Source organism: Cervus elaphus, chromosome 33 (assembly GCF_910594005.1).
Source record: "Cervus elaphus chromosome 33, mCerEla1.1, whole genome shotgun sequence".
Taxonomy (NCBI): domain Eukaryota; kingdom Metazoa; phylum Chordata; class Mammalia; order Artiodactyla; family Cervidae; genus Cervus; species Cervus elaphus.
The window spans coordinates 2,253,691-2,281,125 of record NC_057847.1 but is presented as its reverse complement, the minus strand read 5'-3'; the positions used below and the strand labels follow the sequence as shown (position 1 = coordinate 2,281,125).

Sequence of the window (27,435 nt, the reverse complement as noted above, 5' to 3'; positions counted from 1 at the left end):
ATAACTCAGAAACAAGATCGGAGGCTTCTTCCATTATTTTTATTTTATCCAGGCCTGGAGCAGAGTCAGACTGAGGAAGGGCTCAGAGTTGAACACATTTAAGTAGAGCCAGTTGGCAAAAATGCAGATAGGCTTCTGGGGAGAAAGCCAGGGGAAAAACTAAGATCATGGCAGGAATCCCATCACTTCATGGCACACAAAAGGGGAAACGGTGAAAACAATGGCAGATGTAATATTCTTGGGCTCCAAAAATCACTACCATGGGTGACTGCAGCCATGAAATTAAAAATCACTTGCTCCTTGGAAGAAAAGCGATGATGAACTAGCTTTGTGTCTGTCAGAGCCACATTGTCCAGTGGAAAATCAGCAGCAGGAGGAAGGTCTGTGAAACCACAAGGGCTAGGAAGCTCCAGGGATTGTGGACATTGCTTAGAAAATTAAAGTTGATCAGAGCAGGAGGTTTCTCCTCAGAAGGAGCAATAGAAGGATCAGGATTGGGAGAGGCTTTCTGCTTCTCAGTGATCCATTGGTTGTAGTGGGAGACTCTGGTGAAGATGCTGGGGCCTACAGACTTCTGGCAGAGTGTGTTAAAGCTGGACAGCCCAATTAGATACCAGGTTTCATTCACTTCACAGACGAGGGCTCCCCCAGAATCTCCCTGAGGAAACAGAGAGCATGAGTCATGCAGACCAACATGGAGAGGGACAGGCATTGTTCAGAAAGTGTGAGGAAACTAGAGAGGAGTTTAGGAGGCCTCATGGCAAGACAAGGATATAAGTGAGCTGCTCTCGTCAGAATTACATGGGCAGTTTGAAAGGTCCAGACACAGGGGTCCCACTGCAGACCTTCTGAATCAAAATCTCAAGGGTGAGGCCCTAGAGCCCATTTCACATCTACAAGAATACACAGGGGCACCCCAGACTCAGGATGCAAGTCTTCTTCCCTCCCACCCCACTTGAGAAAAGGTGCCCTCTAATGTCCTGAAGGACGACCATGGCAGGACTAGAAACTGCCAGCTGTCTCCTTAGCCTAGCACTGTATCCCACCCATCATTTTTGTTGTTCAGTCACTAAGTCATGTCCTACTCTTTGTGAGCCCCACAGATTGCAGTTTGTCAGGATTCCCTGTCCTTCACTATCTCCTGGAGTTTACTCAAACTCAAGTCTATTGAGTTGGTAATGCCATCCAACCATCTCATGCTCAGTCATATCCTTTTCTTCCTGCTCTCAATCTTTCCCACCATCGGGGTCTTTTCCAATGAGTCAGCTCGTTGCATCATATGGCCAAAGTATTGGAGCTTCAGCTTTAGAATGAGTCTTTCCAATGAATATTCAAAAGCATTAATTTTCTGGCCCTCAGCCTTCTCTATGGTCTAAATCTCACATCTACACATGACTAATGGAAAAACTGTGGCTTCGACTATACGGACCTTTGTTGGCAAAGTGATATCTCTGCTTTTTAATATGCTGTCTAGGCTCATCATAGCTTTTCTTCCAATGAGCAAGTGTTTTTGAATTTCATGGCTGCCGTCACCCATTGCAGTGATTTTGGAGCCCAGGAAAATTAAATCTGCCATTGTTTTCACTGTTTCCCCCTCTATGTGCCATGATGTGATGGGACCCCTGCCATGATCTTAGTTTTTTGAATGTTGAGTTTCAAGCCAGCTTGTTCACTCTCCCCTTTCACCCTCATCAAGAGGCTCTTTAGTTAACCTTCACTTTTTGCCTTTATAGTGGTATCATCTGTTTATCTGAGGTTGTTAATGATAGGGCCCACATGGGGGTTCATTGTTAAGATGGCTCATTATGTTGACCTTGCAAACAAAGAATAAAATCACAGGGATCATTGAAACTGACCAACTTGCCCAAACGACTCTGTTTTCTCACTGGCACCTACCTTCTCAAGGCTGGAGACCACCAGACTCCAGATCTCTGGCTACGTGACCACAGGACTCAACTACAGGCTAAAAATTAACCATCCCTTTAGATAATTTTTCATCGGTGGGATATAAGAAAGATCCTGTCAGAAAAGGAGGATGTTGGTTCTCCTTAAGGGCCAGTCGCCCTCTCATTTCCTTCTAATAAATTTTCCTTTTCTTACCTGACTTTCTGGTTCACTCTCTTTTTGTCTGCACTCGCCTTACAGTTAATATTTCTCCTGGAAATCTTGATTCCAGCTTGTGATTCATCCATCCTGGCATTTCTTATGATGTACTCTGCATACAAATTAAATAAGCAGGGTGACAATATACAGCCTTGATGTACTCCTTTCACAATTTTGAACCAGTCAGCTGTTCTGTGTCCCATTATAACATTCTAACTATTGCTTCTTGACCTGCATATAGGTTTCTCAGACAGGTAAGGTGGTTTGGTAGTCAAATCTTTTCAAGTATTTTCCAGTTTGTTGTGATCCACATGGTCAAAGGCTTTATTGTAGTCAGTAAAGTGTATGCTTTTCTGGAATACCTTTGCTTTTTCTATGATCCAACGGATGTTGGCAATTTGATCTCTGGTTTCTTTGCCTTTTCTAAATCCAGCTTGTATATCTTGAAGTTCTTGGTTCACGTACTGTTGAAGCCTAGCTTGAAGAATTTTGAGCATTGCTTGCTAGCATGTGATGAGCACAATTGTATGGTTGTTTGAATGTTTGAACATTCAAATGGTTGTTTGAACATTCTTTGACATTGCCTTTCTTTGGAACTGGAAGGAAAATTAATCTTTTCCAGTCCTGTGGCCCCTGCTGAGTTTTCCAAATTGCTGGCATATTGAGTGCAGCACTTAAACAGTATCATTTTTTAGGATTTGAAATATCTCAGCTGGAATTCCATCATCTCTACATCTACCTTTGTTGGTAGTAATGCTTCCTAAGGCCCACTTGACTTCACACTCCAGGATTTCTGGCTCTAGGAGAGTGACCACACCACCATGGTTATTCAGGTCATTAAGACCTTTCTTGTATAGTTCTTCTGTGTATTCTTTCACCTCTTCTTAATCTCTTCTTGAGAGGGTAACAGGCAGGAAGGCTAGGGGTCTCCAAATGGAAGAACTAGACTGCAAGTGTCAGGCATTTTTTATCTCTCTCTTAAGCAGTAGAAGGAAATAAACTACAAGTGTCAGATTTTTTCCCCCTTCTCTATACAAAATTAACAGGAGGTTCCTTTTAAAATTCTATGTTGCCATGATGACACTGGTTCTACCTGAACTTAACTTTTCTCAGACCTTGAGCTAACCAATGTGGTTTTCTTATGGAAATATTTTTCTTAAGCTATGTTAATGAACTATGTCTTTACCTTAGATTGTCTTTCTACAAGTCTTCTGCCTAAGACTCAGAACTGACTTGACAAACCAGCACACTTTGCTCATGCAAGTGTTCTCTTAAGCCATGTTAGTGAGACTGTGTATTTGTTTGGAAACCTGCTTTTCTTCAAGATTCGTGTCAATTGTTTTATGGCCCAGGATGACTCACCTTGTGCCAATGTTATTTCAAAATGCATGGGTGAGGGGCCTGGTGCCACTCTCTGAGTTTTGAGACATTTCCTTTCTCTAATTGGCAGCCTGCTAATAGCTATATAACTTTCTGCTAAAGGCTAGCAGGGGGGCACTCTTTCCGCTCCCTTCTGATGTCTATGTCAGAAGCTTTCTCTATCTCTTTAATACTTTAATAAAACGTTATTACACAAAAGCTCTGAGCGATCAAGCCTCGTCGCTGGCCCCAGATTGAATCCGTCTCCTCCAGAGGCCAAGAATCCTGGCGTCTTTCATGGTTCAGGAACAACCTTTCATCCTGCTTCTGTTAGGTCCTCACTGCTTCTGTCCTTTATTGTGCACATGTGTAAATAATATATTCCCCGGGTGGGGAGGGAGGCGGGAGGGGGAATCGGGATGGGGAACACATGTAAATCCATGGCTGATTCATGTCAATGTATGGCAAAAACCACTACAATATTGTAAAGTAATAAGCCTCCAACTAATAAAAATAAATGAAAAAAATATATATATTCTCTGGTGTCTTCAATTTTCTTGAAGAGATCTCTAGTCTTTCTCATTCTATTGTTTTCCTCTATTTCTTTGCATTGTTCACTTAAGAAGGCTTTCTTTTCTCTCCTTGATATTCTTTGAAAATCTACATTCAACTGGGTATATCTTTCCCATTCTGCTTTGTCTTTCATATCTCTTTCTCAGCTATTTTTAAGGCCTCCTCAGGCAACCACTTTGCCTTCCCGCATTTCTTTTTCACAAGAGATGACTTTATACATGGACATCACCAGATAGTCAATATGGAAATCATACTGATTGCATTTTCTGCAGTCAAAATTGGAGAAGCTCTGTGTAGTCAGGAAAGGTAAAACCTGGAGCTGATGGTGGCCCACATCATCAGCTCCTTATTGCAAAGTAGGCTTAAATTGAAGAAAGTAAGGAAAACCATTCAAGTATGACTTAAATAAAATACCTTATGATTATACAATTGAGGTGATGAATAGATTCAAGGGATTGTATCTGGTAGACAGGGTGCCTGAAGAACTACGGACTGAGGTTCATAATACTGTACAGGAGGTGGTGACCAAAACCATCACACCTGAGCTTTTGCATTTGACTCATTATGGTCTCTAGTTTTCCCTCAGTTTCTTGGTTAAACTTCTTCAGGAAATGCCAAGCCACGAGATGTGCTCAGAGAAAAGAGCTGAGGCCTATGCTGAGGCTGGCGGGGTGGCTGGAATTGAAGGGAATCCCAAGGGACTTCCAGAAGAATGTGAGAGACTTTGAGTGTGGGATGCCAAGGCAGGAAGTCATCTGCCACTATGGTACATAGTTCTTCCATCCCACAGGGCCAAAAAGTGGAACCAAGGAAACACAGCACCCCTCCACCCTTCCATATTCAATCTTTATATATTCATTCAGAACATGACTGAGCACATTCTGCATGTGGGAAACAAGGAGATGATGCATAACATAACATAGACAATAGATTTGCCACATCTGCAGGCTCTAGAGGTGAAATAGAAGTGTGCAGAGGAGGGTCTTCAGAGAGCTCCTCTAAGCTAAAATGGGAGAGATGAGCAAGGTCTGACTCTTGGAGATGCAGACAGGGGTGGCCTACAGTTACAAGCCCCACCCCCAGTCCGCATCAGCCAGGGGCTGGAGGTGATGGGAGCACTGAAGGACACCCAGCAGAGAGGTGATGTGACCTAGACCGGATTCTAAATGAATGGTAGGTTGGTTCTGGGGCTGGGTAGAACTCAGTCAGCGGGAGGTCAAGAAACCGCAGGGACACCAGTCAGGACACGACTGTGGCAGCAAGGGTAACAAAGACAAGGAAGAAATGGTTGAGACACAGAACTTAGGCCACATAGTAACCCTTCCTTGCCATCTGAGGACAGAATGGAGCAAGGCAAGAAAAACAGGATGAGGATGAACGCTGAGGGATGCGTCCTTGGGAGGCTGGTGTCAGAAGGAGGAGAAAGAGAGCAGGTGACACCGGAGTGGCCACCCTCAGAGCCTGATGAAAAACGCTGCAGGCTGCACTGCTGAGTGGGGGTGGGAGGAAGTCTGATGCCCACGAGCAGTCCCAAGGAAGCTGAGGCCTTTGGTTATCTTGATAAGAGCAGTGTGCTTTGCATATAGGGTTATCGTTACCAACTTTCTAAATTCCATATATATGCGTTAGTATACTGTATTGGCATTATCTTTGAATGCATGAGACAAGTGCTCGGGGCTGGTGCACTGGGAAGACCCAGAGGGATTGGGTGGAGAGGGAGGTGGGAAGGGGGATCGGGATGGGGAACACATGTAAATCCATGGCTGATTCATGTCAATGTATGGCAAAAGCCACTGCAATATTGTAAAGTAATTAGCCTCCAACTAATAAAAATAAATGAAAAAAAAAAAAGCAGTGTGGGGGAGTGGTAGGTGCTGCTGTCTGACGAAATGAGACGAGATGAGAAGGAGAAGTGAGCGAGCAAGAGGGAGCAAGGATGACACCCCGGATGAGTCCTGTTGGGACAGCTGGCAGAGAATTAGGGCGGTGGGCAGAGGAGAGAAGCGTCATGTGGTCTGTTTGAAGATGGCAGTTTGTTTCTGAGACAGCGAAAGTGCTAGAAAGAAGGTGCAGGAAGAGAGGAGAACGTGTGAAGAAGCTCGTGGGGCACAGTCTCAGAGAAGGACACGGCTCTTTCAAGCTGCCTTTGATAGTGCGCTGTCCTCTTTCCTTCCTGAGCTTCAGCTCCCCGCTAAGACAGAAGCACCGCGCAGAATGGGAGAAGACGCCGACAGGGCACACAGGCCCCACTGGACTCACGGCCCACAGTTCAGTTTGAAGAAGGGCAAACAACTTGGATAGATACTACAAAAAAGGCAATACACACAGGAAAAAGTGCTTGCCTTCATCATTTATCAGAGAAACACAAACTAAAAACACATGCAATGGTTAAGCCCCAATGTGGACAATGTGAAGTCCTGGTGGCCAAGTGGAGCGGTCATTGCCAGAGGGAGTGCAAATGTGTCCAAGCAGGGTGGAAGGCTGGTCTCCAGTATCCAGAAGAGATGAACATGTGCACATTTTATGGTACAGTAATTCTACTCCAAGCATTATACCCAACCAAAATGTGATTCCATGAACACTAAAAACTGAAACATGTGCACAAGGATGTTCGCCACAGTGCTATTTGCAAGGATCTCAAGCAGAAACTACCCAAATGCCACCAACACAAGAATGGAAAAAGGAAATGATGGTATGTTCACACAGCAATAAGCAGGTATGCTGTGCAGCAATAGGACACACAACAGGAACTCCACACGAGACAGGCAGAACTCACACATAAAACAGTGACTGAAGGGAACTGAAAGTGTGTCCTGTGAGGTTCCATTCATGTAAGTCCTGACATAAACATACAGGGCATTAGCAGCAGGTCAAGGCTACTCTGGGGTAAAAGAAAGGGGTATGAGGAAGATCATTTGGATGCTGGTTACATGAATGTGTCAATTTCTAAAAGACGCATCCAATAATACACTTGCAAAGTATGCCCTTTTCTATGTGTGCTATCCTTCAACAAACCTTCTAAAAGTTATAAAGAAAATAGAAGGAATGGACCAGCACCCTTTGAGGGCTTCTGTGCTTCAGCTCTGATACATCATGCTGGGTTGGGCCAGGAAGAGGAAGTCAGGGACTGGGGAAGGGCTCACAGAAGACAGAGAAGAGGGGACAGATGCTGCAGGAGAGGAGAGGCAACCCATGTCACTTACTCCACAGACAGACTTTCCTGTCAGGAAGTCTGCAGCACACACCATGCCATCCTTTTTAAGAATTCTTTGGACGTTCGGCCCTGGCTGCTGCAAAAGCTATTCATGAACCTGACTGTCCTAAAAGCTGACCTCTGCTTCCTGCAGCATTTTGGTAGAAAGCAGGAACTCTGCAAGTGAAGGGAGAGGGGTTCAGAGGTGGGATGGACCTGAGAGAGAAACCAGCTCGCTCTCTAACCTTCCTGCTAATGGAGATGCTGCCAGTTCTAGTTGCCAGGATTGGAGAAGCCTTCAGTGGATGTGCAAAGGTGAGGGGGAAAGATATCTTGCAGATGAAAGAGCAAACATGAGGGACCCATGATGGGGAGAATGAGGAGGGAAGTCATTGTGGCTGCACTGGGCAGAGAAGTAGGTGAAAAAGATGAGGCAATATCATAGCCAAGTCCAGAGCAAACAAGCCTTCCTCACTAGGATGTGGAGCTTGGATTTCATTCTAAGCACACTAGGAAACCACTGAAAGGTCTGTGTATGTTTAAAAAATAACTAATCTAGCTGCCATGTAGAAACAGAAGCAGAGGCATAAAGGGTGGAAACCTGGGTCCTGGTTTGGCCAAGGTGTAGCAGTGATATACCCAATGATGCCTCGTGGTGGTTAGGTGGCTTGACAAATGAGGCATGGCCTTGCTTTCTAGAGGAGCACCCTCCAGGGGACACTCTCCATGTGAGTGCTACTTCCAGATCTTGTTCACAGATGGGAGGCCTCCCATCCTCCTGAGCAGCACAGTGTGCTGGTGATGGCTTGCTCCTATGTGGTGCTTGCCCCACGTGCCTCACATGTCATGGGACCGGCACAGGCCCAGCAGCTGTGGACACTGGAGGTTACGGAGAGGGAAGGACAGGTGCCGGCTGGGAACTTCTTTAGTGTCAGTTGCTCCCCTGTCCTAGAGGCTGCTCCAGCCTGTGACTTCCCTTCATGTCCCAACACCTATCCTGTCACCTGTCTTGCAGAATCCTTCTTGCTTTGCCAGTGGTTCTTAAGAAGTGACAGTCCATCCCAGGAGATGTCTTTGGAAATGTTGGAGAGTTGGCTGTTCTCATGATGAGGCACTGTGACATTTGTGGCCAGGAGCAGGAACACTGGCACTGGCCTGCACAGCAAAGAAAGTCCTGCCCCAAATGCCTCCACTGAAATACTCTGCAAAATCATGACCCTACAAATCATGTCAAATTTACACTCTATTTTTTCGCTCAATGTTATTATTTTTCTAAATCAAAGATATTCACCTTAGTGCAAAATTCTTTGCTCAAGATTTCTCTCTCAGTCTAAAAATACACATGCCCAGCAAGCGGGCAGAGTGGCTAAGTTTCACTTGAGTTAAGGTATGAGGGACTTGTAAATATTCTTAAGCCTTAAATGCCCAACTTAACCTTCCTGGCCAGAAAGCAGGCCTACCTTCATTTCCTTGCTGCTGCACCAAGTACTTCTACCTGCAGTGGAAGCTCAAAAGGGGTCCTGAAGGGGCTTGTCCAAACAGTACCAGGGAGTTAGGTTGGAATCCTGAATGGCTCAGTCAAAGAGCTCAAGATCCTGATTTCAAAAGTTACAGATGAGCCATGGTCTGAAGGAAACTTGAAGCATTAGAAGGACATGCTAACAGGGCTGGAAGGGCCCTGCAATAGTCACTGCAGTCCCCTCTCCTCCTCCTCAGCCCTCGCTCTTCTTGTCTGCTCTGCCCCCACTCACCTTGCTCAGTGATCATCCCCCCGCTGGTTATCCAGCAGAAGATAAAAGTGGGCAACTGTATATTAGCTTCTGGGAGGCAGATGGTATGGACGGAGTCAGAAAATTTTGCAGGCTGATGCAGCTGCAAGAGGATGTTGTCACTTTCCTGGTAGTAGCACCCATTATACTCAATGTGGACAAAGAGTCAGTACACTGTTGCCATCTGACTGTATGAAGTAGGTTTTTCTAGTTGATAGTACCCCAGCAAGATTTTGTAGTCAGTTGGATTATGGGACCTGTTGTAGGAGGCTTAGTTATTATCCATATCCTCTGAGTGCTGGGCCATCATCTTTACCCTGGCTGCCTACCTCCAACCCCCTCCTCCTAGTGAAACACCACCATTATTCCAAAGGCTTCTCTTTCCTTCTTTCCTAATATTGAGGTAGGTTTCATTGTTGGCCGTAGCCTCAGGACATTTGTCCTTTGAAAGTTTCTGATGGCTTTTCCAGCATGTAACAGAATCAAATGAGCAGAGAATCTTTGTACTGGAAAGAAACTTTGGGTACATATCAATCTCTAACCCTTCAGTTTAGATGAGCAGTACCTTGGACAGCAAGGAGATCAAATCAGTCAATCCAAAAGGAAGTCAACCCTGAATATTCACTGGGAGGACTGATGCTAAAGCTGAAGTACTTTGGCCACCGGATGCAAAGAGCTGACTCATTGGAAAAGACCCTGATGATTGGAAAGATTGAGGGAAGGAGGAGAAGGTGGACGGAGGATGAGATGTTTGGATGGCATCACCAGCTCAATGAACATGAGATTGAGCAAATTCTGGGAGATAGTGAAGGAAGGGAAGATTGGCATGCTGCAGCCCATAGGTCCCAAAGAGTTGGACACAACTTAGCAAATGAACAACAACAACAAACTGTACCCCTTCAGTTTAGATCATAGATACTTGGCTCATCCCCAACTCTGACCAGAACCCCTGAAAAATATATCTTTTCTCCATTGCATATTCTTGACTCCTTTGTTGTAAATAATTGACCATAGATGAGTAGGTTTATATTTGGGCTGTTTATTCTCTTCCATTGATCTATGTGTCTGTTTACATGACAGTACCATACGATTTTGATTACTGTAGCTTTGAATTATACTCTGAAGTCAAGAAGAATTATACCTCCAGCTTTGTTTGTTTGCTTTTTTTCCAGATTGTTTTGACTATTCAGAGTAAAATTCATCCATAAATTAGGATCATTTGTTATAGTTCTGTGAAAAATGCTTTGGGTAATTGGATAAGTAGTGTGCTAAATCTGTAGGTTGTTTTGGGTAGTACGCACATTTTAGCAATATTAATTCTTCCAATCATGAACACAAGATATCTACTGTTTATTTGTATCACCTTCAATTTTCTTTATCAGTGTTTTATACTTTTCAAATTATAAGTCTCTACCACCTTGGTTAAGTTTATTCCTAGGTATTTTATTCTTTTTGATGTAAGTGTAAATGGGTTTTTCCTTGCTTTCTCTTTCTGATAGTTCTTTAGTACGTATACAAAACAACCAATTTCTGTATATTTATCTAATACCCTGTAGCTTTACTGAATTCATTCATTAGTTCTAATAGGTTTTTAGTAGACACTTTATGGTTTTCTATACATAGTATCATACATAGTATTTGCAAATAGTGACAGTTTTATTTCTTTCCTTCCAATTTGAATACCTTTAAAATTTCTTTTTCTTGTCTGAGTCCTTGGCTAGGACTTCCAATACTAGGTAAAATAGAAATGGTGACAGTGGCATTCTTGTCCTGTTCCTAATTTTAGAAGGAAAGCTTTCAGATTTTACCTTTTGAGTATGACATTAGCTCTGGGTTTGTCATAAATGGCGTTATTATGTTCCATCTATATCATGTGACTTTTTGTAATTCCTTTTGTTAGTGTGCTGTATTACATTGATCAGTGTGGGTATTGAACTACCCTTATAGCACTGAATAAATCTTACTAGATCAGATGTATGATTCTTTTAAATATGACTTGATTTTTTTGGCTAACATTTTGTTGAGAAATTTTACATCTATATTCATTAGGAATATAGGACTTTAACTTCCTTTCTTCTAGTGTTTTGTATGTTTTGGGTACCAGGGTAATGGTAGCCTTGTAGGATGAACTTGGGAGTATTTTCTCCTCTTCACTTTATAAAATAGTTTGAGAAGGATAAGTGTAAACTCCTGTATATGTTTGGTAGAATTCCCCTGTGAAGCCATGCAGTCTTGGACTTTGGTTTGTTAGAAGATTTTTTATTCCTGATTCAGTTTCACTACTCATCCCTGGAGAAGGAAATGGCAACCCACTCCAGTATTCTTGCCTGGAGAATCCCATGGACAGAGGAGCCTACCCCTGGTAGGCTACCCCTGGTAGGCTACCGTCTGTGGGTTTGCAAAGTGTTGGACACGACTGAGCAACTTTACTTACTTATTACTCATCCATTCAGATTACCTATTCTTTCTGATTCAGTCTTGGAAGATTGTTTCTGGGAATTTATTCATTCTTTATACATTGTCCAATTTGTTGACAGTTTGCTGTTCTAGTATTCTCTTATGATTTTTTTTTGTATTTCTGTGATATTGGTTGTAATTTCTCCTCTTTTATTTCTCATTTTGGGTATTTATATATCTCTTTTTTCTTAATGAGCCTGCTAAAGATTTATCAGTTTTGTCTATCTTTTCAAAAATTTTTTTTTCATTAATTTTTGGATCTTTTTTACTTACTTCCTCTCTGATCACTGTTATTTCCTTCTTTCTGCTGACTTTGGGCTTTGTTCTTCTTTTTCTAATTTCTTTAGATGATAGATTAGATTGTTTACTTGATATTTTTCTTATTTCTTAAAGTATGCCTGTGTTGCTATAAACTTCCCTCTTAGAACTGCTTTTTCTGGGTCCCATAGATTTTGGAAAACAGTGTTTTCATTTGGCTCAAGATATTTTTTTATTTCCTCTTTTATCTCTGCTAATTCATTGAGATTTTAGTAGTATATTTTTTAGTCTCCATGTGTTTGGTTATTTTCCCATTTTTCTTCCTGTAGTTGATTCCCAGTTTCATATTGTTGTGGTTGGAAATGATACCTAAAATAATTTTTATTCTTTTATATTTGTTGAAGCTTGTTGTGGTCTAGCATTTATAATTTCTAGTCTCTTATATTTATTGAGCCTTATTGTGGTCTGTGATTTATCTTGGGGAACATTCCATGTGCAGGTGAAAAGAATGTTCATTCTGCTATTTTTTTATGGAATGTCCTGTAGATGGCCTTTAAGTCCAACTCATTGACTGTGTCATTTATGGCAAATGTTTCTTTATTGATTTTTTATCTGGATATCTGTCCGTTGATGTAAAAAGGGTGTTAAAGTATTCTATTGTTATTTTATAATTGTCAGTTTCTCCCTTTGTGTCTGTTTAATGTATATGTTTCGGTGCTTCTGTGTTGGGTGAATATGTTTAGAAATATTATATCCTCTTCTTGTATTGATTTCTTTACCATTATACAATGCCTTTCTTTGTATTTTATTATAAACTTGTTTTAGACGCTTCTTTGTATGTTATGATGTTACTGTCCCAGCGTCTCTTTTGTTTGCATTTGCTTTTCCTTCTCCTCAGTCTCAGCCCATGTATTTTACCTCTGAAGTAAGTTTCTTGTAGGCAGCAAATAGATGAATCTTGTTTTTCTATTTTTTCAATTCCAATCACCCTCCCTATGTCTTTTGCTGGAGCATTTAATTCATTGACATTTAAAAATGATTATTGATAAGTGTGTATTTAATGCCACTTTCTTAATTGTTTTCTGGTTGTTTTTTGTAGTTATCCTTTTGGAGAAGGAAATGGCAACCCACTCCACTATTCCTGCCTGGAAAATTCCATGGACAGAGGAGTTTGGCAGAGGACAGTCCATGAGATCGCAAAGAGTTGGACACGACTGAGTGACTTCACTTCACTTCTGTTCTTTTCCTCTTTTAGTTTCTTCACTTGTAGTTTGATGATTTTCTTTAGTGTTACATTTGTGGTCCTTTCTTTCTGATTTTTGTATACATATTGAAGTTTTTTGATTTGTGGTTACCATGTAGTTCTTCTTCTTTTTTTTTTAGTTTTTTTTTTTTTTCAATTTATTTTTATTAGTTGGAGGCTAATTACTTTACAATATTGTAGTGGTTTTTGCCATACATTGACATGAATCAGCCATGGATTTACATGTGTTCCCCATCCCGATCCCCCCTCCCACCTCCCTCCCTATCCCATCCCTCTGGGTCTTCCCAGTGCACCAGCCCTGAGCACTTGTCTCATGCATCCAACCTGGGTTGGTGGTCTGTTTCACCCTTGATAGTATACTTGTTTCAATGCTATTTTCTCAGAACATCCCACCCTTTCCTTCTCCCACAGAGTCCCAAAGTCTGTTCTGTACATCTGCGTCTCTTTTTCTGTTTTGCATATTGGATTATTGTTACCATCTTTTTAAATTCCATATATATGCATTAGTATACTGTATTGGTCTTTATCTTTCCGGCTTACTTCACTCTGTATAATGGGCTCCAGTTTCATCCATCTCATTAGAACTGATTCAAATGAATTCTTTTTAATGGCTGAGTAATATTCCATTGTGTATATGTATCATAGCTTCCTTATCCATTCGTCTGCTGATGGGCATCTAGGTTGCTTCCATGTCCTGGCAATTATAAACAGTGCTGCAATGAACATTGGGGTGCATGTGTCTCTTTCAGATCTAGTTTCCTCGGTGTGTATGCCCAGGAGTGGTATTGCTGGGTCATATGGCCATAGCAAAAATCAACAAAGCTAAAAGTTGGTTTTTTGAAAAGGTAAATAAAATTGAGAAGCCATTAGCCAGACTCATCAAGAAACAAAGGGAGAAGAACCAAATCAACAAAATTAGAAATGAAAATGGAGAGATCACAACAGACAACATAGAAATACAAAGGATCATAAGAGACTACTACCAGCAGCCCTATGCCAACAAAATGGACAACTTGGAAGAAATGGACAAATTCTTAGAAAAGTATAACTTTCCAAAGCTGAACCAGGAAGAAATAGAAGATCTTAACAGACCCATCACAAGCACGGAAATCGAAACTGAAATCAGAAATCTTCCAGCAAGCAAAAGCCCAGGACCAGATGGCTTCACAGCTGAGTTCTACCAAAAATTTAGAGAAGAGCTAACACCTATATTACTCAAACTCTTCCAGAAAATTGCAGAGGAAGGCAAACTTCCAAACTCATTCTATGAGGCCACCATAACCCTAATACCAAAATCAGACAAGGATGCCACAAAAAAAGAAAACTACAGGCCAATATCACTAATGAACATAGATGCAAAAATCCTTAACAAAATTCTAGCAAACAGAATCCAACAACATATTAAAAAGATCATACACCATGACCAAGTGGGCTTTATCCCAGGAATGCAAGGATTCTTTGATATCCACAAATCAATCAATGTAATACACCACATTAACAAATTGAAAGATAAAAACCATATGATTATCTCAATAGATGCAGAAAAAGCCTTGGACAAAATTCAACATCCATTTATGATTAAAAACTCTCCAGAAAGCAGGAATAGAAGGAACATACCTCAACATAATAAAAGCTATATATGACAAACCCACAGCAAACATTATCCTCAATGGTGAAAAATTGAAAGTATTTCCCTTAAAGTCAGGAATAAGACAAGGGTGTCCACTCTCACCATTACTATTTAACATAGTTTTGGACATGTTGGCCAAAGCAGTCAGAGCAGAAAAAGAAATAAAAGGAATCCAGATAGGAAAAGAAGAAGTAAAACTCTCACTGTTTGCAGATGACATGATCCTCTACATAGAAAACCCTAAAGACTCTACCAGAAAATTACTACAGCTAATCAATGAATACAGTAATGTTGCAGGATATAAAATTAACACACAGAAATCCCTTGCATTCCTATATGCTAACAATGAGAAAACAGAAAGAGAAATTAAGGAAACAATACCATTCACCACTGCAACAAAAAGAATAAAATACTTAGGAGTATATCTACCTAAAGAAACAAAAGACCTATATATAGAAAACCATATAGTTCTTATATAGTGACTATAAGTAATTCTACTTGTTTTAAACTGATAGTCATTAAAGTCATTCTAAAAGCTTTACATTTTCTACTCCCTTCTCCACGTTTTGTGTTTCCAATGTCATATTTTACACTATCATTCTATCCTATAACTGTTTATTGCACTTATAATTGGTTTTTACAATTTGTATCTTTTAATCTTTGTTAAGCTAATTTAAGTGTTAATCCGCAGCCTTTACTATAAATTTGCCTTTACCAGTGGGAAGTTCCTCCACCTATATTTTCTTCCTTGTTGTCGTCTTTTTTTCCACATAAAGAAGACTTTTTAACACTTATTATAAGGTTCGTTTAATATTGATGAACTCTTAGATTTTGCTTGTCTGAGAAGCTATTTATAACTCATTCAAATCTGAGAGATAAGCTTGCTGGGTAAAAGTATCCTAGGTTGCATTTTCTTTCCTTTCAGCACTCTAAATACATCACTAAACTCCTGCCTATTCTGCACACTTTCTGCAGAAAATCAGCCAATAACTTTATTGGGTTCCTTAATTTGTGACTTTTTATTTCTTGTTGCCTTTAAAATGACCTTTTTAATTTTAACTTTTGCCATTTTAATTATGATATGTCCTCACGTGGGTCTCTTTGAGTTCATCTTGTTTGGGATCCTCTCTGCTTCCTGTACCTATCTGTCTGTTTCCTTATTCAGGGTCAGCAAGTTTTGAGCCATAGCATCATCAAGTACAGTTTCTATTTATTTTTCTCTTCTCCTTCTGACACCCCTATAATGTAAATATCAGTACACTTGATGTGGTGCCAGAGGTCCCTTAAACTAGCCTCATTTTTCCAAATTTGTTTTCTTTTTCCTGTTTCAAATGGGTGATTTCCAATGTTGTATCTTCCAGTTTATTTATGTGTTCTTCTGTATCACCTAATTGGCTTTTGATTCCCTCTAGTGTAATTTTCACTTCAGTTTTTTTTATTTTAATTTTTAAAAAGTTTTTAATTAAAGGGTAATTGCTTTAAATAATTTTGTGGTTTTCTATCATATAGCAGTAAGAATCAGCCATAGGGACACCCATATTCCCTCCCTCCCAGACTACACTCCCATCTCTGTCCCCATCCCACCCTTCAACCTGTCACAGAGCCCCTGTTTGAGTTCCCTGAGTCATAAAGCAAATTCCCATGGGCTGTCTATTTTACATTTGGGATCGTAAATTTCCATGTTACTCACTCCAAACGTCTCCCCTTCTCCCTCCTTTCCTCCACCCACGTCCACAGGTCTGTTCTCTATGTCTGTTTCTCCATTGCTGCCCTGAAAATAAATTCATCAGTGCCATCTTTTTAGATTCTATATATATTTGTCAGTATATGATATTTATATTTCTCTTTCTGACTCACTTCACTCTGTATACTCTGAGCCAGCCTGCACAGTTTCCACAGAAGATCAACCAATAACTTTATTGGAGGGAGATCAAACAGGTAATTACAGAAATAATGAGATATATACACACACTACCACACATACAGTTATAACCAAAAGTGTTCTAAAGAAAAGAATGCAGGAGATTGGCTTGGTGAAGAAGGGAAACCAGAAGTGATACCAATCAATTAAAAGCAGAGCTAGCTAATGCTGAATCTGGAAATATGAGCAGGAGCAGAGGGTCAGCTGGGGCAAAAAGAGCTCAACAATTTAACTTACTTGGTGAAAAAAGAAAGAGTGAAGGGAAAAAGGGAGAAGAAAAAGAAAGGAAAAAAGAGAAGACAGGGAAAAGACAAAAGGAAGGGGTGGAAAAGAGGATTAAAAAAGGGAGAGAGAAAAGAGAAAAAAGAAAAGTAAAGATGAATAGACATATGTGGAAAAGATTAATATATATTCAGAAATAGCTACTGCCAGTAAAGAACTATAGGAAAATCAGTTGAATATATCAAAAACAAAATTAAAAAAAACTCATCAAGAAAAAAAAAGGGTGAAAAAGAGAAGAAAAATCTTAAAATGATTTTTTTTTTCTTTTTGGATAAGAAATCCAAAGAGGAAAACTCCACAGCACAACAAAAGGCTAATGTGCTGGTGGAGATATGTAGGGGAATAACCAGTGTGATTTATAAGGAAAATAAAAGGTAAAAGAGAAAAGGCTCTCAAGGTCGTAGTTCTTAGTTGTGGAGTCTACCCCTGTGGTCGGGGTTGGATCAGTGTCCTGTGACGTTTTCCTTGTTGCCCGCGAGCTTGTGTCTGTGTTCTGGTTGATGGAGCTGGATCTCGTCTCTCCGAAGGGCAGTGCAAGGCCTAGTAGTTTTGGAGTGTCTATGTGTTCACTATGCCTTTGGGCAGTCTTTCTGGCTTTGGCAGTGTTCCATGCGTCTATTTCCGCAGCCGCTTCAAAGTGGCGCTCTCAGCATATCTGCTCTGCTGCCAGTCCCCTTCTTGTCCCTGGGATCATCGCCCGTTCCCCTGTCCTGCCCTGTGCTGCTGGCTGAAGCTTGCTAGGCAGGGGCTTTTGTGCATCTTTTCTTGTGTCCTCTGTGTTGTGGAGACTTTTGTGGGCCTCCCTCAGCCCCCTGGGCTCACCTCTGTGTCACCCGGCTTGTGTGAGCTTGGTTTGGCTTCCCGGGTGCGCCCTCTGCGTTGTGGGGTTGTGTGCACTTGTCTCGGCTTCCAGGGCCCTTCCCCTGCATCGCAGGACTCGTGTGGATTTGTTTTGACTCCCGTTGCCAGCCTTGTGCATCGTGGGGTTTGTGTGCACCTGCTTTATCTCACTGCCTGCCCTCTTGGTCGCGGGGCTCACGTGCTATTCTTTCAGCTGTGCCGCGAGGATTATATGCGCTGCCCAAATTTGTATGGCTCCCTTCTGTCGGCACCCCGGTCCCTCCCTTTGTGCTGCGAGGGTTGTGTGCACTCCCCGGGGCTGTGTACGTTGTGTCACACTAGGCTACCTGGGCCCGCCCTCTGAGCTGCAAGGGTTGTGTGTGCTGACTAGGTTTGTATCCCTCCCCACTCTCGGTCCCCCAAGCCCACCAGCTGGCTGGGGCCACAGGCTGACAAGGGCAGCTGTCTCTGTTTTCTGCCCGCTAAGTCCCTGTTTTGCCTGGTTTTCCGAAACTCCGCAGCTCCTGTCTGGGCCTGCGCACAGAAACTCCTTCTGTTTCAGGACTCCCTCCCTCCGTTGGGACACAAGCTCCTGCCCAGAAGTTCTCCACCTGCTTCCTTTTTACGTCTCCTGTCCTCTCTCCTACCTCATTTCTGGGAGCTTAGCGTGTCCCCCTGGAGGCCTGGGGTCTTCTGCTGTCGTCTAAAGGTTGCTTTGTAGGAGTTGTTCCATATCTTGATGAGTTTTTGATGTATTTGTGGAGAGGCTGGCGATCTCCCTGTCTTACTCCTCCACCATCTTCTTCCACCGCCCCTAGATGTTTTCTCATTTCAGTTACTGTGTTCTTCATCTCTGTATTATTTTCCTTTATACTTTCTAGTTCTCTGTTAAAATTCTTGCTGTGTTCATCTAATCTTTTACCTAATTTAGTCGGCATTGTTATTACTGTTTTTTTGAACTCTTACTCAGGTAAATTATTAATATTTATATCTTTTTCATTTGCACTTTTTTCAGGTTTTCTTTCTTTCTTTCTTTCTTTAATATTCCTCTGCTCATTTTGTTTAACTTTCTATGTCTGTATGAAACTAGTTGAAACAGTCACTTTGCTGGTCTTGAAGGTAAGAAGGTGTGTTCTTACATGGGAGTGTCCCTATGCAGTCAGTGTGTACCCAGTGGCTTTGGTGGGACAGCTAGATCCAAAGTGAACATAAGCTGCATCTTCCCCTGCTCTGTGCTGGCAGGTACCACCTTGGTGGGAGGTAGGGCTGGAATACAAGAGGCAAACCAGAGCCAGGTATGAACAGGGGCTGTCACTGCCCTCTTGAGGAGTAAAGTCAATGGTTGAGGAGCTGGAGCAGAAGCCCTGGGGGGTTCTTTATTTCTCCCAGTTACGTCTTGTTTATATCTAGTTTACATCTTGGTTTGGGACAGAGAGCTTGGGCCCGCGCTTATGGGCTGGTTTTACCTTATCCCCCAGTGTTTGTGTCTTGCTTAGAGACTTGCTCAGGGCCAGAGGGCCACAGCACTGAGCTGGCCTTGCTCCCTATCAAATTTGTACAGGGCTGGGAGCTCAGGTGTTGGTGTTCTCTGCCCTGGAGCTAGCTTCACCACCTCTGGAGTGTATGCAGGGATCCCCCATTCCCACTTCACAGATCCCAAGATGTCACTGGCTGCCTCTGCCCTGTTCAGAGGCAGGGCGAGGGTTAGAACCAGATATGCTCCTTACATGTATATGCATCCTCATTGGCAGCAGTAGCCTCTGCTTTAGTGGAGAGCAGTGCCAGAACAAGAGAGATGGAAGAGAACACTGGCAGTAGCTAGGAGCATCACTGGGGTGGCCCTGGCAGGCCACCAGGCAATTTTCTGAAAGGTTGTCATTGAACCACGCAGAGACACTGGGATTCTTGGCCTCTGGAGGAGAAGAACTCAATCCGGCACCAGAGACGAAGCTTGATCACTCAGAGCTTTGTGTAATAAAGTTTTATTGAAGTATAAAGGAGATAGAGAAAGCTTCTGACATAGGCATCAGAAGGGGGCAGAAAGAGTACCCCCTTGCTAGTGTTAGCAATGAAATTATATACTCTCTAATTAGTTATTACAGTGAATCAAAAGAATGTCTGGAGGTTGTAAAGACCTCACTAGACCTACTCCCATAATTTACACCATAAGATAACAGGATTAGCCAGAAGGTTTTTTCCAGAGACTTTCTTCAAGCAGGATACATTATTGTTATATAATCCTAAGGAATGTAGAGGGACAAAAAAGTTTGTCCTTTCTTCCTCCTTGAGAATTCCAGACCCTCTGTCCTTGGGGACTCCTAGACTTCTTATCAACCTGCCTAGGAATTGACTCTCTCATTTTCAATATATTGCCTTAAAACTGCAATGGGGAAAAAGCAACTCTGTGTGTACACTCTTGAAAAGTGAAATCTTAGTTTCTAACAGCCTTTAGGTTAGCTCCAGTTGTTTTAAAATCAGCTAAGGGGGGTTATCTTCTAGATGTTGGATACCAGGCCTGAAGTGACATGAATACCGCTCCCCAAGGAGGAATCCCAAGCCCCTGACATCTGTTCCTCTTCTGTGTCCATGAGTGTGTCCCTTTGCCTCCCTTCCTACCAGATTCCATGTAGATCTGTCTTTTCTTTGGTTGTAGAAGAGCTACTCTTCTAGTCCCTAGATTGATTTCAGCAAGAGCCACTCTACATGTAGTGGCAGTTTTGATGTATTTTTGATGGGAGATGAGCCCAGAGTCCCTTACTCTGCCTCTTGATCTCTCTCTCTCTTCCCTGTTCTCATTTTCATGCCCAGTTGGGTTTTTCCTTCTCTTCCCTCCAAAAATATGTTGCTATGAGCCTTGCCAATGAGGTGGCAGTATTAAACTGTTTGTCATTGCCTTAGCAAGCTTGTATGTTCAGACCTAGTACCTAAAATCATGGTGTTCATACTTGGGTACACAGGTTTCCTTGTACCTACTATTTTCACTATTTTTAGCTGTGGCCCCTCAACGTTCCTGCATCTGCACTGTCCCAGACCCCCTAGTGCCTCCCCTTTTACCCTCACCTATGAAGTGGAAACTTGCTCTCCCATTTTTTTTTTCCTTTGTCTAAATCCACTGGCCTTAGGGACAAACCATTTAACCCCCAGCTTCACATTTACATGAACCCTTTGCATGACTGGCCCTCAGAGTATGCTGGAGAGCAGGACAGACTGAATTCTTGCTTCCATGAAGCTGATTCTGATAGTAAGTTAGACATGAGTCATGCAAGGAAACTGAGACAAATTGTGGTGGATCATATGAAAGAAATAAAGAGCAATATATGAGTATAAAACAGACAGCTGTGTTTCATTCTAGGTATCAAGAGATATTTGCTTGAAGGGTCTTTCAAACTGACCTTGGCTGACCTGCAAGTGGACAATAATGTTCCCAGGTGGAAAGGTTCTTGTGCCGTTTAAGGGGTCAACAGGAGGCAAGTGAGCTGGAGTTCAGAGACTGAAGAGGGAGGGAGGGACGAGGATGGGCTGTACTTGGTCTCAGGTTTTAGGTTAAAGATCTTAGTCTTTGTGTTAAGAGCAATAAGAAACCAGTGGAGAGTTTTATTTAATGGAAGCAGCATGCTGATGGTGTGATGGTGGTCAGGGTGGTGGTGAAGATGGTGAAGAAGAGAAGGAAGATGGTGGTGACAGTGATGATGGTAGATGACTATGGTGATGGTGAGGATAATGATAGTAATGAGGTTGCTTACATAAGGATGAGTGTGATTACGACAGTAAGAGTGATAACAACACGGTGATAATGATGATGCTGTTAACTGATGAAGATGCTGACGGGATGGTGCAGATAATGAAGGGTCCAGTATCACTACCTGCTTAAGAAAGCAGGAATGAGGATGGAAACAACACATTATCTGAAGGGAGACACACCTGGTACTCTGCCACTTATTTGCTGGCTGGAATCAGAAAATGCTTTGACCTCATGTGTACTTCAGTTTATTTATCCTCGGAAGGGTTCCTGAAGATGAAGTGATGTGTATAGGAGTGCTTGGCACCCAGTGGTTGCAAAGTTAGCTCGCTGGTGTCTCCATGACACACACGCATGCAGCCAGGCATGTGACGATGAGAGCTTATGTGTGGAGTCCCTCCACTGCTTCAGTTCTGCAGCCTGGCCAGGTGACATGCTCAGAGACTGGGGGGCATCATAAACTAAAGGCTCCTGTTCAGATAATCTCCTCCAAATCGGCTGTCCTGTTGTCGTGGGAATAGTTGGAGGTGGAGCTCTGCTGGGAGTATCTCAATGCCTCATCCACTGCCTGTTGCCCTCACACCCTTTTACCACAGTGAGTAACTCCAAGACCTCTGGCAACTCAGGGGGACACAGCAATGGGGACTCTGCATGTCTAGGGAAAAATCCTAAGTCTGCTCAAAATGTGACACTTGGCAAGACACAACCTCGCTGGGTCCGTTTCTCATCGAAACCAGTTTGGCAGCTTAAGGTTGCTTCCTGTGAGGTTGTGCGCACAGTGGACGCTCCACAGCGAGGTGGCCTGCAGCCCCTCTTACCTTACCTCTCCCTGGGGGCAGGGTCAAGGTGTCCATCTGTTTCAGTTTGACCTGTTTGCACCGAGCCTTCCACAGTTTCTGTTTAGCTCCAGCTTCCTGGAGGGTGCCTTCTGGCCAGTCTCAGGACAGGAACAGTCCCAGCATCACAAGGCCCTTGAAATGACACAAATGTGAAGACTTGTTTCCACAGTGATATGTAGATGACTAACCTGTGCTGCACATCTGCCCTGTGTCAGCACATGTGTGGTGGTGAGTGGCCCCCACAAGGCTAACAGGCCAGGCTGTTCTGACCCGTAATGAATGCAGAAAATGGAAGGGAAAGAGCATTTTAAGGCTCTGGATTCTCCTGACATTTCTAAGAGGTCCTCTGGATTCTCCTGACATTTCTAAGAGGTCCTCAGGCACAGCATCCACATTTCACAGATAAAGAAACAATGTAGAGAGAATGAGGAGTTTCTCAAGGCCTTACAGCCAGGGCCTCTGGAGCATGAAGCTTGCTCACCTGAGCCAGAGCCCCAGTTTTGAGTGCACCATGTGTGCACAAACTTGCTACGTTCTCAGACAATCCTATAAGTTCTAGCTGCCTGGTAGCCTCCCACCCCAGCCTCCCCTTACCTTCCGATCCTCCCATCTCTGTTCCATGCTGCCTCTGTCAGACCAGAACAGGAACTTCCCAGCATTCAGAGAACCCACACAGAGATCCCTTCCAATGTCTTCCATACCCACCACAGCTACTGATGAAGCATAATTTCTGAAAAGCCCAGAGAGGCTAAAACTTTACTGAAAGCTGGAACCTGGAAAATAAGGAAGCAGATCTGTTGAAACAGACCACAAACCTCCACTTTACAGCTTCTGAGGATCTGGGAGGGGGCAAAGCAAAGCTAGAACACACCTCTAGTGAGAAGTGTCATGGAGACACCTATGAAGCTGGAGCCCCCACGGATTACAATCTATGTGACAACTAAGCAACCAGCAAGAGAGCTGGTCTGCAGTGATATCAGTGCTATGAGGGAAAGGAAGAAAATTCCGTGAACATTCCTAAGTAGAGACCATTCTTCAGACAGGATCAAAGATAGGTTTCAAACTATTTTAATGATAAAAAACTTATTCTGTTGTTGGTGTGGTGCTTCTGGAAGTTTTGAGATTCAACTCTGGGCTCAAAGCAGTGAAAGAACCTAAAAAAAAAAAAAAAAGAGTTGTATTTGTCAAATCTTACAAAGCCACACAGAGAAATAAATCTTCATGAATGAGAATGAGAGGAAACAAGAAGAGAGTATCTAGTACCTTGGATTATCAGATACTTGCTTAATACAAAAATGTTTAGTACATTTTAAGGCATGAAAAATGACATGAAAGCATAAGTATTTAGGAACGACAAATTTTTAAACTAACCAAGTAGATTAAGAAAAGAATTAAATAAAAAAAAAAAAGAAAAGAATTAAATAGAACTCCTAGGAAAGAAAAATATAATAGAATTGGGAAGGGGCAGAGCCAAGATGGCAGAGATGGAAGATGGAGAGTCCATATCTCCCCACAACTAGGGCACCTGCTGGACACTGGTGGAGAACCTCGACACCCTGGTGGATGGGATGACACCCCCATCCCCGCGACACGGTGCAGCAAAAGCAATTCTAAGATGGAAGTTTATAGCCATTCAACCTCTCATTTATCTTTTAGAAATGAGAACAATCACAAGTAAACAATCTAACATTATGCCTAAATAGAGAAAAAAGAACAAAAAACCCAAAGTCAGTAGAAAGAAAGAAATCATACAGATCAGAACAGAAATAAATGAAGTAGAAATGAAGAAAACGATAGCAAAGATTCATAAAAATAAAAGTTGGTTCTTTGTGAAGATAAAAAAAAAGATAAACCTTTAGTTAGGTTCCTCAGGAAAAAAAGGAAGAGGACTCAAATTAATAAATTTATAAATGAAAAAAGAGAAATTAAAACCAATAACACAGAATCATTACAAACTACCAAGAGATCATTACAGACAACTAAAAGCAACTATATGCCAGTAAAATGGACAACCTGGAAGAAATGGACTAATTCTTGAAAAGGCACAAGTTTCTAAGACTGAACCAGGAAGAATTAGAAAATATAAGCAAATCAATCACAAGTAATGAAATTGATACTGTGATTTAAAATCTCCCAATGATCAAAAGCCCAGGACCAGATGGCTTCACAGGAGAATACTAATCTAACATTTAGAGTAGAGCTAACACCTAGTCTTCTTTTAAACCCTTATTCTTACAAAAACTTGCTGAGGAAAGAACACTTCCAAATTAATTCTACTTGGCTGCCATCACTCCAATACCAAACCAGAGAAAGAAATCACAAAAAAGAAAATTGCAGATGAATATTACAGATGGACATAGACAAATCTTCAATATAATACTAGAAAATGATACAATAACATGTATGATTAAAAGAATCATACATCATGATCAAAGGAAATTTATAGCAGGGATATAAAGATTTTTCAATATATACAAATCAAGCAATGTGATACACTATATTGAAGAATAAAACCATTTGATCATCTCAATACACTGAGAAAAAACGTTAATATTCAACACTCCAGAATGTGGGCATCAAGGTAATCTACCTCAAAATAATAAAGGCCATATAAGAAAAAACACAGAGCAAGCATCATTCTCAATGGTGAGAAAATAAAAGCGTTTCCCCTAAGATCAGGAATGAGACAAATATGTCTGTTCTTTCCTCTCTTAATTCAACATGTTTTTGGAATTTCTACTCAGAAAAGAAATAACTATACATGTAACTATACATAGATGTATAACTATACATAGATGACATGTAACTATGCATAGAAAATTACAAGAAAACTACTAGAGATACTCAATGAATTTGGTAAAGTTGCAGGATACAAAATTAATGTACAGAAATCTCTTGCATACCTATATACTAATAATGACAGATCAGAAAGGGAAATCAAGGAAGCAATCCCATTTATCATCACAATAAAAGGAATAAAATACTGAAGAATGAATCTACCTAAGGCAGCAAAAGACCTGTACTCAGAAAACTATAAAACATTTATGAAAGAAATCAAATATGACACAAGCAGTTGGAGAGATTACCAGGTTCTTGGATTGACTGAGCCAATATTGTGAAAATGAATATATAATACTACCCAAAGCAATATATATATTCAATGTAATTCCTCTTAAGTTACTATTGAGATTCTTTACAAAATTAGAACAAAACCTTTTACAATTTCTAAGGAAACACAAAAGACCTTGAGTAGCTAAAGTAATCTTGAGAAAGAAAACTAAGCTAGAGGAATCAGGCTCCCCAACTTCAAACTATTCTACAAAGCTACAGTAGTCAAGACAGTAAAGTACTGGCACAAAAGAGAAACACAGACCCACAGCACAGGATAGAAAGCCCAGAGATAAACCCGCATCCTAGGTCACCTAGCCTATGAAAAATGTAGCAGGAATATACAATGGGGAAAAGAAAGTCTCTTCAATAAGTGGGGCCGGGAAAACTGGACAGCTACATGTAAAAGAGTGAAATTAGAACATTCTCTAATATCATACAAAAATAAACTCAACATGGATTAAAAGCCTAAATGTAAGGCTGGAAACTATAAAATTCTCAGAGGAAAACATAGTAAAATCAGTCTTTGATGTAAACTGCAGCAAGATCTTTTTGAACCATCTTCTGGAGTAATGAAAATAAAAACAAAATTAAAGAAATGGGACCTAATTAAACTCAAAAGCTTTTGCACCACAAAATAAATCATAAATAAAATGGAAAGAGAACACTCAGAGTGGGAGAAAATACTTGCAAATGAAGCAACTGAAAAGGATTAATCCCTAAAATTTACATGAAACCTAGATGTTCATGGACAGATGAGTGGATAATGGAGATGTGATACATGTGTACAATGGAATACTAGCCATGAAAAGAGAGAACTTGAGTCAGCTGTAGTGAGGTGGGTGAACCTAGAGTCTACCATACATTGTGAAGTAAGTCAGAAAGAGAAAAACAAACACTGCACATAAAATTTTAATTTATTTTAAACTGGAGGATGATGTTGTTTGTTTCTGCCATACAACAATGTGAATCAGCCAAAGTATATATATGTCCTCTCTCTCTTGAAACTCCTCCCCACCCCCACCCCATCACACCCGTCTAGGTTGTCACAGAGTACTGGGTTGGGTTCCCTCTCCTATAAGGCATCTTGCCACTAGCTATTTATTTTACATATAGCAATGTATATGATTCAGTGCTACTCTCTCAGGCTGTCCCACCATCTCTTTCCCCCACTGTATCAAGTCTGTTCTCTAGGTCTGCCTCTGTGCTCCTGCCCTGCAAAGAGATTCATCAGTACCATTTTTCTAGATTCCATATATATGTGCTAATATATTTGTCTTTCCCTTTCTGACTTACTTCGCTCTGTACAACAGGTTCTAGGTTCACCCACCTCACTTCAACTGACTCAGAATCTTTTTTCTGGGTGAGTAATATTCCATTGTATATATGTACCACAATGCATTTATCCATTCATCTGTTGAGGGACACCTAAGTTTCTTCCATGTCCTGGCTATTATAAATAGTGAGAAATGAACATTGTGGTACATGTGTCTTTTTCAATCATAGTTTTCTCAGAGTATACGCCCAGTGGTGGGATTACTGGGTCATATGGTATTAATAATTTTATTCTTAGTTTTTAAAAGAACCTTCATACTGCTTTCCATAATGAATGTATCAGTTTACATTCCAACCAGCAGTGCAACAAGGACTCCTTTTCTCCACTTTCTCTCTAGCATGTATTATTTTTAGATTTTTTAATGATGGCCATTCTAACTGGTGTGAGGTGATACCTCATTGTAGTCTTGATTTGTATTTCTCTAAAAATGAAAAATGTTGAGCACCCTTTCATGTGTTTGTTGGTCATCTGTATATCTTCTTTGGAGAGAAATATCTTTAACTCTTGTGCCTATTTTTTGATTCAGTCATATATATACACACACACATATACTGAGCTTCTTTTATATTTCAGAGGTTAATCCTTTGAAAATTGCTTCATTTGCAAATATTTTCTTCCATTCTGAGGGCTTTCCTTTCAGCTTGTTCACAGTTTCCTTTCCTGTGCAAAAGATTTTGTTTAGCTAAAAGCTTGCTTAATAATTTGTTTATATTAGTTTTTCTTTTCATTACTCTAGGATTTGGGTCAACAATGATTTTGCTATG

General features: G+C 41.3%; 1 pseudogene; it reads right to left on the bottom strand.

The window, feature by feature from the left end:
- Nucleotides 1–337: 337 nt before the first annotated feature.
- Nucleotides 338–17,738, bottom strand: LOC122688256 (annotated as a pseudogene).
- Between the last annotated feature and the right edge of the window lie 9,697 nt (nucleotides 17,739–27,435).